We start from the raw sequence: 10,373 nt of genomic DNA, 5'->3' as shown, positions 1-10,373 counted from the left end.
TATTTCATAGCAATTTTAAAGCAGAGTTCAGAAAGCCCCAGTTGGCCTCCATTACCAGGTGAGTTTCCAAAGGTCATTAAGTTGTTCTGAGATGGCTGTCTTCTTTTAAGTACAGACATCCAATGAAGCATTCTTCATAACCAATATGTCTTGGAATCTTTGAGATTTTCAGGTTTTGTTTGCTATAAATATTGTCAGGTTGTTTCCTATGCATGCGGGAAAGACAAGGTTAGGCTGAAGGCACAAGCCTGGAACTTTATCCAAGTCCCCTAGGAGGGTTGACAGAACTGCAAGTATTTGCAAATCTGCTTTCATCTCAGATGTGTAAGCAGGATGCTGGAGCCAAATTAGCACAGCTGAAATTCAAACCCACACACTCATACAGTTACTGGTACCTCGAGCAGCAAGTTAAACCTGATGTGCCAAACTGCTAGTCCCAAAACTTTTACTGTAACAATCAGTTTAAGGTCAAGTTATGGTGGACCTCTATTCACTCTTAATTATTTTTGGAAATAGGGAAAGCCCAAATAAGTGAAAATACATTTTTCTATAAGTGGTCTATTTTAGGGTAATATATTTCTAAGGTAGGTAATTGTTAAACTATGTATTTTTCCCTCATATGTTTGCTGGATATCTCCTATAATCCAATAAAGTCGGTGATGTTTTCTGAAAATCCTCATAAACAGTGTCTCCTAGATATCTTCTGTAGCAAGAGATGAAGGCCTTGAAAGGAAAAGAGTTCTTCAGGGAGAAAATGAAGAAACCAGAGGCTTCATACAACGGATGAGCAAAAGCAGCACGGAAATACTTAAGTACTAATTTCCTCCAACATCAACTGATTTCTCTGAGACATACCTCAGGAGGTGTTAAGAGTTGTGGATAGCATAAAAATGATAGAAAAAAAAAAAAAAAACTACATCAAGGAAGATAATTTACCTTCAACTGCCCTAACACAAAGACCTGGGCAAAGTGCAACTTCTTAGCTGGGGATCTCACTCGGAAATATTTCTCAGCTCTTCTGAAAATATTGCCAAGTTAACACTCCACGTGAGGAAGAGGAATGATTCAAAACCTCAGTCTTCTCTGAATTTGGTTTGATAGAAAGTTAATGTAAGAGCTAATGGAATCAGATGTGAATATTTTGTCTTCAAATTTAGAAATGTTAAGGGATTACATTTCATTTTAACCCCCAAAAAATGACGATTTCAAAATCAGGCATAGGTAGAGCTTCTTGATGACACAGTCATTAGTTCTTCAGTGTAAATGGTATCAGCTTCAACGAAAATGCTTCTGGCTTCTGTCACAAAGCTCAAGCAAGTCCGCTGATGCATGCCCCGTGAGCTGCCTATCACCAGCCTCTAAGTGCCAAGGGAAATGGATGTGTTCTTCATTGTAGACACTAAGATGAACAGCCTGCTCCCATCCTGGGATACTGAGAGATCGGCAAGGTGGCAGACAGATTAAAACAGTCTTCAGCATGGAAGCTGCTGAGTGTTAGTGGGGAAACCAGCTTAATTCAAAGAAGGGCGTGCGTGTGTGTGTTTGTGCACTTAAAAATAACCACACTCTTAAGATGGAATCTTTTTTTAAAAAAAATTAGAATTCCTTTTGGTTTAAAAGACAGTGTCCATTTATTTCTGGTTATTTCTGCTAAGATTCACACAACTAGCACTGTCTCTAGAGGTTAACCCTAGGGGCTCATTAACCATCAGTCCAAGCAATGGCTGCTGTAGTGGTTTGGGCCCTGTTGATACTGTTCAGGACATTCCAGCAAACTCCAACTTGGCTTCCCTGTGTCTGATTTCCTTTGTTTCTTGTGTCTGCTTCTCTCACTTTTTGTAAATAACTTCACTTGTCCCTCCTCTATGTTGATGCCAGATAAGTTATTGAAAAATATACATTTGGGCCTAACAGGATGGTTAAATCCTTGCCTATGGTCACTGGTTCATGGCTCCACTTCCCATCTGGGAAAGGCTTTCGGCCTGGGAAAGCAGTAGAGGACACCCCAAAACCTTGGACCCCTGCACCTGTGTGGGAGACGGGGAGAAGCTCCTGTCTTCTGACTTCAGTTTGGCTCTACTCCGTTGTGGCTGTTGTTGCCACTTGGGGAATAAACCAGTTGAGAGAAGATCTTTCTCACTGTAAACCTGACTTTCCAATAAAAAAACCAATTTTTTTTTTTTTTTAAAAAGAACACAGACATAAACTTATAGACTAGCCTATCATCTCTTCAACATTCTGAGAACACTTAAGTAACCTCCATCTGGACAACGTGATCTAACACATAATCAATCTTATTTAAAAACATGTAATAATTCATATAAATTATTGACTAATTGTATCTAGAGAATATTAACAATACAGTATCAATTTTCTACCTTCATGATCTCATGACTAACTAGAAACTGAGACACATACTCCCCCACAAGCAGATTTATCTAGCCATGTGTCTTTAATATTCAGGAAGCAGATTTCAGATCCTCACACACTTGATTTCTATTATGTCAAAACCTGCAGTTTTCAGGTAATGCTTATTGTGCACTTTGACTTTGTGCACTTAACAAACATTTTCTCTAGTCCAAAAATAAAAATTCTTTTGAAAAGTGCTTTTTTCAGAATTATATATATATATATATAATTACACACATATATAATTACATATATATGTGTGTGTATGTGTGTGAGAGAGAGTATGTGTATATTTCATTTTCTTCCAAAAAGGCAATCTAAAAGCAACTGGAATAAATCATGGGTTGGCCATGTCTCCATGCTACCTGATACATTTGGGCACATCTGTCTATCTTTTTATTTAAACATTGAACATCTGCTATCTACAATGACATCCACTGGGGGGAAAATTGTGTGTTGTATTTTAGCCACTGTTGTAGAGCCAGACTTTCAAACAATGCAGATAAAAACCACTAATTATTTTGTTCCCATGACTGAACCTCACAATCTTGGGAATACCACAATTCTCTATCAGCTGATGACAAAATCGCCTGCTTCCAAGAGAAATAAACATGGGTGGCATGAACACGTGGCCGTAGAACACAGACTACGCATCATGTAGACTTCCTGAATCTGGAGGCCCATCGTTCCAAGCTTCAAACCAGCCAGCAGAGAAGACTCAAGCAAAAGGATTTACCTCTGGGAGCCTGAGTTGTCATCTCCACATGGAGCACCTCAGCATGTTACATGGTAATTTTAAAGTCTAGAAACATTATGTAAAGCATTGAACATCATTCTTGGCATATAAGAATTTCTGTACTATTTACTATCTTTGTCGCTTTCTTCCTTATTCTTCCTCTTGATTCTTCATCATTTTTAACAGCACATATTAGACCTAGTAAGCTTAATGTGTTTTAGATATGATAGTAATTGAAATCTGTTGTTGCAAATGTGCTCCACCTTGTTTTCCAATTTTTTTTTTATGTAAAGGTACTTTTTTTTTCTCATTTTGTTCTAGAAATCCATACACTTGCATCTGACATGTTGCTTTCAGAATATTTATAAAATAATGAGGAGGGGCCAGCACAGTAACCTAGTAGCTATGGCCCTCGCTTTGCATGTGCAGAGATCTTATACGGGAACATGTTTGTATCCTGGCCGCTCCACTTCCTTTCCAGCTCCCTGTCTGTGGCCTGAGAAAGCAGTAGAGGAAGGTCCAAAGCCTTGGGTGACCTGGAAGAAGCTCCTGGCTCCTAGTTTCAGACTGGCTTAGTTCTGGTCATTGCAGCCACTTGGGGAGTGAACTAGTGGATGGAAGATTTTTTTTCTCTGTCTCTACTTCTCTCTGGAAATCTGACTTTCCGGTAAAACTAAATAAATCTTAAAGAAATGAGGAAATTATGCCTATTCAACATCATGAAGGATAAGTGCTAGCATTTATATCATCAATTCTGTTAATGAAATTTGAAATTTCTGATATAATCTGGGTCCTGTAGCACTACTCAAGTCTACCCAATAGCTTTTTTCCTCTCACTCATTATGTTGAGATATTTCTCTTCCTTTTGCTTTTGGGAAGAGAATCAAACTCCTCAGGATTCTACTGTCTATTTAATTTTTTTCTCTCACATTTTCCCATTATCACTCTCTTACACAACCTCTTCTTTTCTGTGACTGTGGAATGTCCTTTCCCCCAATTTCTACCGCACAGATCTTACACAAAATGCTATCACTTCAGAAAGAACTTTCCTCATCATGCCAATTAAAGAAGTATTCTCTCACGGACCTATCCTTTCTAATTAGCAAGACAGAATAATAAGCATCTGTACTCACTACAAATTATGTGTATATATATATATATATATATGAATATTTGGTCACATCTGAATTTGTCTCTGTAACCAGAATGCAGTAAGAGAGCAAATGTGTCAGCTATAGTCACTGCTCCACTCCTACCGCCTAGAAGAACGCCTGTCACAGGGATTCAGTGCAAAGAAAACCTTTATTAAACACAAAGGAAGGGGATTTGAGAGTTGCTTAAAAAACTTCCTATCTTCATGAGTTCTATCTGCTGCATCAATTTATTTCTCTGTGATCTGACAAGAACTATGAAGCATATAATACTTTACCTGCAAGTTAATACTTTGTCCTGCAGTTTCATGGTTCCTGGCACAAGACATGAGCCTCCTGAGCCCAAAACAAAGGACCCTGACAATGAAGGCACATCCTGTTGGCCTCAGCAACCGTTCCCCTACTTCTCAAAGGTCAACACAGAGAGGACCTGACAACGGCCATCCATGGGCTAGCATTCATTTTGTGACGAGACCTAACCTTAGGGAACACACCTATTTTCTTATGAGAAATGATGTAGCCTGCTGCTTGTGCTGGAATCAAACACCAACTCCAAGTTCCAAGTATTCCAAACTGCTCTGTGTTCTGGGCAGGCGGCTTATTACAGAAACATTCTTGAAAAGATAATGTGGAATAACGGCTGGTAATGGTGCTGCTCATAAAATGTGCAGAAACACTAGATAGACGTAGTGAACCATCTTCTAGGAAGCAAATCCCTTTAACACTACTAACATTCGATTTCAGTCTTCTAAATGATTCTTCTATGCCTTTCCTTTGTTCTGCATGACCCTGCCCTGGTGGAACTTCCAGTCTGTAAGTAAACGCAGGTTGTTCGTCAGAGAAGGAAGGGCCATGAGCAGAGCCTCTGATGTTGATGTGGCTGCTCGTGTTGTAGCAGACCCATCCTTCTAAGCAGAGCACATGGAAAGCAGTCCAATAATCCTTTCCAGTGGCAGTGGAGAGCTAGCAAACCTCTGAAGCTCTCACACTTATTAAACCTGGCACAAGATACTGCAGCTTGAACTGACAAAAAATTCCTTCACGTAAATGACTATTCGTGGTGTTTGTAGTAAGCCGAATGTCCCTGATCTGCCTCGCTCCAAAACCTTGAGGCTAGAACCGTTTTTTTTTTTTTTTCCTACACAGCATTATATATAGTCAATTTCTGTTTATGGGGCCAAGATCAAAGGAAAGACATTTTTAGTGCAGTAGAAATCTGAGTTGTCAAGTTTTAAAATTGTTCAGCAAGGCCTTTTGCTCTATCCATAAGGAACCTATTTTCTGATGTATGGTACAACAATGTTCCTGCTTATTCAGTGAAGAAATGGAGAGCGAGAAGGAACCTTACATAATTTTCAAAGTGAAGCATTAGCATAGTTTACTTATAGAGAGTTTCATGAATACTAGCGTAGAAGGACTGTTTCTGCCTGAGCTAGTATCAGTGTTTTAACTACCCGGATGTTTCTAACCTTCATGATTTCACAGGGTGGTTTTCAAGAGAGAGTTGTCTAGAGCCTATAGTGGCCCTTCAAGCAAATACACATCAGTATCATCTTTCTCTAGAAGTTCATCCTGAATTCATCCATACAGTCATAAAGCAGGATTAGAACACAAAGTAACTGAAATGACAATATCTTATCTGCTGTAAAAGACGTTTCTTTGAGGTATATAAAATAATTAAAATTATACAAATCATAAAACTATGTAAATAAATTTATATTCTATATGTTATAGATTTTATATTAAGATATAAAGCAATTCAAAATCTAACTTGAATTACAATCTAGATCAGAAAGATGCATGTTCTCTGATGTGTGGCATTAACATGACTATTTTGTGACTTCTGAAGTAGCAGAGACACACTGCATTCCCTAAAATAAGCATGGCGATGGCAGTAACCACAGTAACGCCTGCAGTGGAGCTTTCCTTAGAGTACTGACTTCTGGCATCACCAACCACAAACAGGACTGAGTATAGAGACGTTTCCTTATGACAGTCATGGTAATACTATTAATTACAATAATGATATAATATATAGTACAGGATACATATTACAGTATACATAGTATTTTATCATAACTATAATAAATGTCAGTAATATTTTAGAATCTTTAATCATGTGCATGACATTATTAAAACACTTTAAGTGCGCAATTCAGATTTTATAAGAAAACATATGAAGTGGTTATCACCCTTAATTGTCAGGTGAATAATCAGAGATGAAGACGTGTCAAGTATCTTAGCTAGTAATTAGCTGAGCTAGAACATAAATCCATATTTGCCTGAAATTATTCTGATATATCTCCACTTGGACATAATCAAGAAATAACTGTTAATGATTATTTTTATTCTTTCAGCAAAAAGATGTGTTTCCAACAAAAGGAAAAATAGGCATCCAAAAACTATTATTCATAAACCTATTTTGAAGAATTGTTTTCTTAGTACAAAGATATAAAAATGTTAACTTTTTTCGGACTGTGATTTAACTACTTATGTCACTTTTGTGATTTGCTGCATGTTGTAAGGGTGATATGAAAGGAACTTGGGATATTTAAATTCATTCCTTATTTAAAGTGTACTTTGCTTGCTAAAACCGTGTAGGCGCGACTATTTGCAAATGAAGGAAAAGGACATTCTTTGCAACTCTCTAGGTACACAACTGTGCAAAAACCAAAGTGCCAAACTCGCAGGTCCTTCAGCACAGGGGAAAAGAGGAGACGCGCTGAGTAACCAGACTATGAGACTCACATGACTCACGGAAGGTTCCAAGGAGTACAGAGAAGGAAGCAGGAGAGGAATTCCATTTCCCCTCAACGCGATGCTAACTTACTTCAACATATGCTCCCTAGGGTATTTACAGACACAAAATGATTTCTCCCTGAAACCAAAAACAGAAGTGGCTCCACTTCTTCATACTGGTGATATTGAAAACATGGCTTGATATTTATAGCATGCGCCAGAGATTCTTTCTTACTCAATCATATCTGTTCAGCTGACTAACAATTTCTATTTTCAATAATGTGTTGTGGAATTTACAGTAGACATATAAGCACAGTATCTGGAGGGGTGCCTGAGATGCTGAACTAAGTATCTAATTTTCTGAAAGGAAGTGTTACTCATGTTTGACTATACAATTAGAGTAATAATTTTTTTTAAAGGAAAGCAAAGGAAGAGGGTGTGAACTTGTAGCACCATGCTGCCACTTCCTCCTCAACTTCTAGGAGTGAGTGAAATCTCAGGAATTTTGAGACTCCAACTTTTCCTGGGTGATAATTATAACAAGTCTGTCTTTGTGAACCTAGAGTTCAGGATTTTCCAAATTTAAGTGAATGCTATTGCCAACAGCTCATTATTCTGTATTGAACAATGTGAATTACATTTTTTGGCTACTATTTTATGAAGAAATTAACTACAGATACAAGAAAGCACAAAAAAATCATAACGTGAAAAGGATAAAACAAAAAGGAATGATTCCTGATACTTTGTGTATCTAAAATGTCTGCCATCGTTTTATCTTGCACATTATATCTATTGTATCTTGCATATTCTATGTCTATCTTGCATATTATAATGTGTGCCTTGCATATTTTATGTAACTGATAACATAATAATCATTCTATTTATATCCCTGGTTTTGGACCCAGCAATACTTTGTAAGCTTCATTTTGTTTCAAGGAATAAACATTTCCTTCTGAAATGGTGCATATAATGCCACAAATCATTTTAAGCTTCAAAATCCATTCAGCTTTTCCTCTGCTTTTGAACGTGTTAGAACCTGTAGGGGCTGCACCTGAACCAATGGTGGGATGCCTCATCCCACATCAGTGCATGGTTCAAGTTTTGGCTATTCTGCTTCCCAAACTTGGGTTTCTGTGGATCCAGGTCCTCGAGACAGCAGATCTCTGTCACTCACTTGATAGTTCTAGGTGAAAGCTCTGACTCCTAACTTCAGCCCACTCAGACATGAATGTTGCTATTATTTGAGGAATAAATCAGTGGATGGAACAACTCTCTCTATCCATCTCTTTGTGTGTATCTTTCAAATAAAACGAATATCAATATTTAAGGATTTTGAAAAAGGTACCTTTAATTTCAGAGGCATCTGGATAATCCTATAGCAAGCATCCATTTGTAATGCCCTCTGATAATGCATACACATATAGGTTCTATATAATTTCTAGAAACAGGATACTGACAACAATTTTATATTTTCATCCTGATATGCACAAATATACTAGTTACACACTTGTTACTAATTCAGATGAATGACAGAGATCATTAATTATTTAAAAGATTTTATTAATCCTATAATCATAATATCATCTTGTTTTAATTTGTCTTTCCTGGGCTACAATCGCTTTTCAGTGCCAGTTCCTGGCTTTTTTGATAATTAGCTGAACGTTCTTAGTATCCTATATTTTCATTTTCTGCATTTTTACTATTAATTTATACATAGAATATTTACAGTTTTCTTTATTCACCAGGAATCCATTTTTATGTTGGTTGGAAGTGTTATTTTTTTATGATTGAATTTTTTGTTTTATTTTAACCTATGGCCTATAATCCTGTTCAATGTGCTAAATAGCAAATTATTCTCACAACAGTTTAGAAAATAACTTTGTCATTTTAAATTCTGCTTATATGAATGGACCTATTTCTAAATTCTTCATTGGATTTATAGCTGTACAAATGTTTCAGGGCTAGAAATAGTGAGTTCTATTTATTATAGCTTCATACATATTTTTATATCTAGCAGAGAAACAACTGTGTCTCCACTTGCATTCCTCAAAATAAATCTTGGTAAATGTTCTGGTATTAACAGAGAATTTTGGAGTGAACATAATCAGCTCTTAAAGAATATGATTAGATTAACAAGTATTTTTGTTTGAGATTTTTTTTTTAAATTTAAACAAATTCTGGAAGCTCCAAGATAGTGAATATAGGTAAGTATGTACATACCTACCACTATATACATATCTAGCAGTTCTAAAAATGTACAAGAATGAGGCCAGCATAGTAGCAACGGTTCAGGTCTGGCTGCTCTACTTCTGAACTGGCTTCCTGTCAATGGCCTGGAAAAGCAGAAAAGGATGGCCCAAGTTCTTGGGCCCATACACCCACAAGGGATTCCCAGAAGTGTGGGCTTCCAGCTTCAGCCCAGGTCTGGCCAAGGCAGTCATGTGGGAAACGAATCAGTAATAGAAGATCTCTTGTCTGTTGATCACTCTCGCTCTCTTTTCCTCTTTGCTTCTCCCTCTTAGTAATTCTGACTTTCAAGGAAAATGGATAAATATTCAAAAAAATTGACATGAGAAAATCATAACACCTTTAGTGATAAAAACCTTTAACAAAAGGTGCTGTCTCAAATTTGAATTTGGATTTGTTAACTAGATGTAAACAAACACATTTAAAGAAAAATAATGATAAGATTTGGAACTGGAACCTCCAATATAAGAAGCACATTAATTACACGCACCTACCTATGCATTACAATGGACAAGCTACTATAAGATTTAAACAAAGGTCCGGCACCGTGGCCTAGTTGCTTAAGTCCTTGCCTTGAAAGCCCCAGGATTCCATATGAGCACTGGTTCTAATCCCTGCAGCCCTGCTTCCCATCCAGCTCCCTGTTTGTGGCCTGGGAAAGCAGTCGAGGACGGCCCAAAGCTTTGGGGCCCTATACCCATGTGTGAGACCCAGAAGAAGCTCCTGTCTCCTGGCTTCAGACTGGCTCAGCTCTGGTCGTTATGGTCACGTGGGGAGTGAATCATTGGGCAGAAGATCTTCCTCTCTGTCTCTCCTGCTCTCTGTATATCTGACTTTGCAATAAAAATAAATAAATCTTAAAAATATTTAAACAAACTTGCAATGCTCTTTTCTTTCCACATGTGTATAATTATGTTCTAGTGAAGTAATTCATTAGCCAATATTATTTTTACTTTGTAAATTTTCATTTCTTCTTATATATTACTCAGAGTCCAAGTACAAATTGATTTTAAGAAAGGTGTGGAGAAGAAGCCAAGGAATATGTGTGTCTAACAAATATGCAGGCTTCTATGTTGACATGGTAAACACAT

This window comes from Ochotona curzoniae, unplaced genomic scaffold, assembly GCF_017591425.1.
Source record: "Ochotona curzoniae isolate NIBS_2020 unplaced genomic scaffold, NIBS_Ocur_1.0 contig_1, whole genome shotgun sequence".
Taxonomy (NCBI): domain Eukaryota; kingdom Metazoa; phylum Chordata; class Mammalia; order Lagomorpha; family Ochotonidae; genus Ochotona; species Ochotona curzoniae.
Note: the sequence above shows the minus strand (reverse complement) of the source record.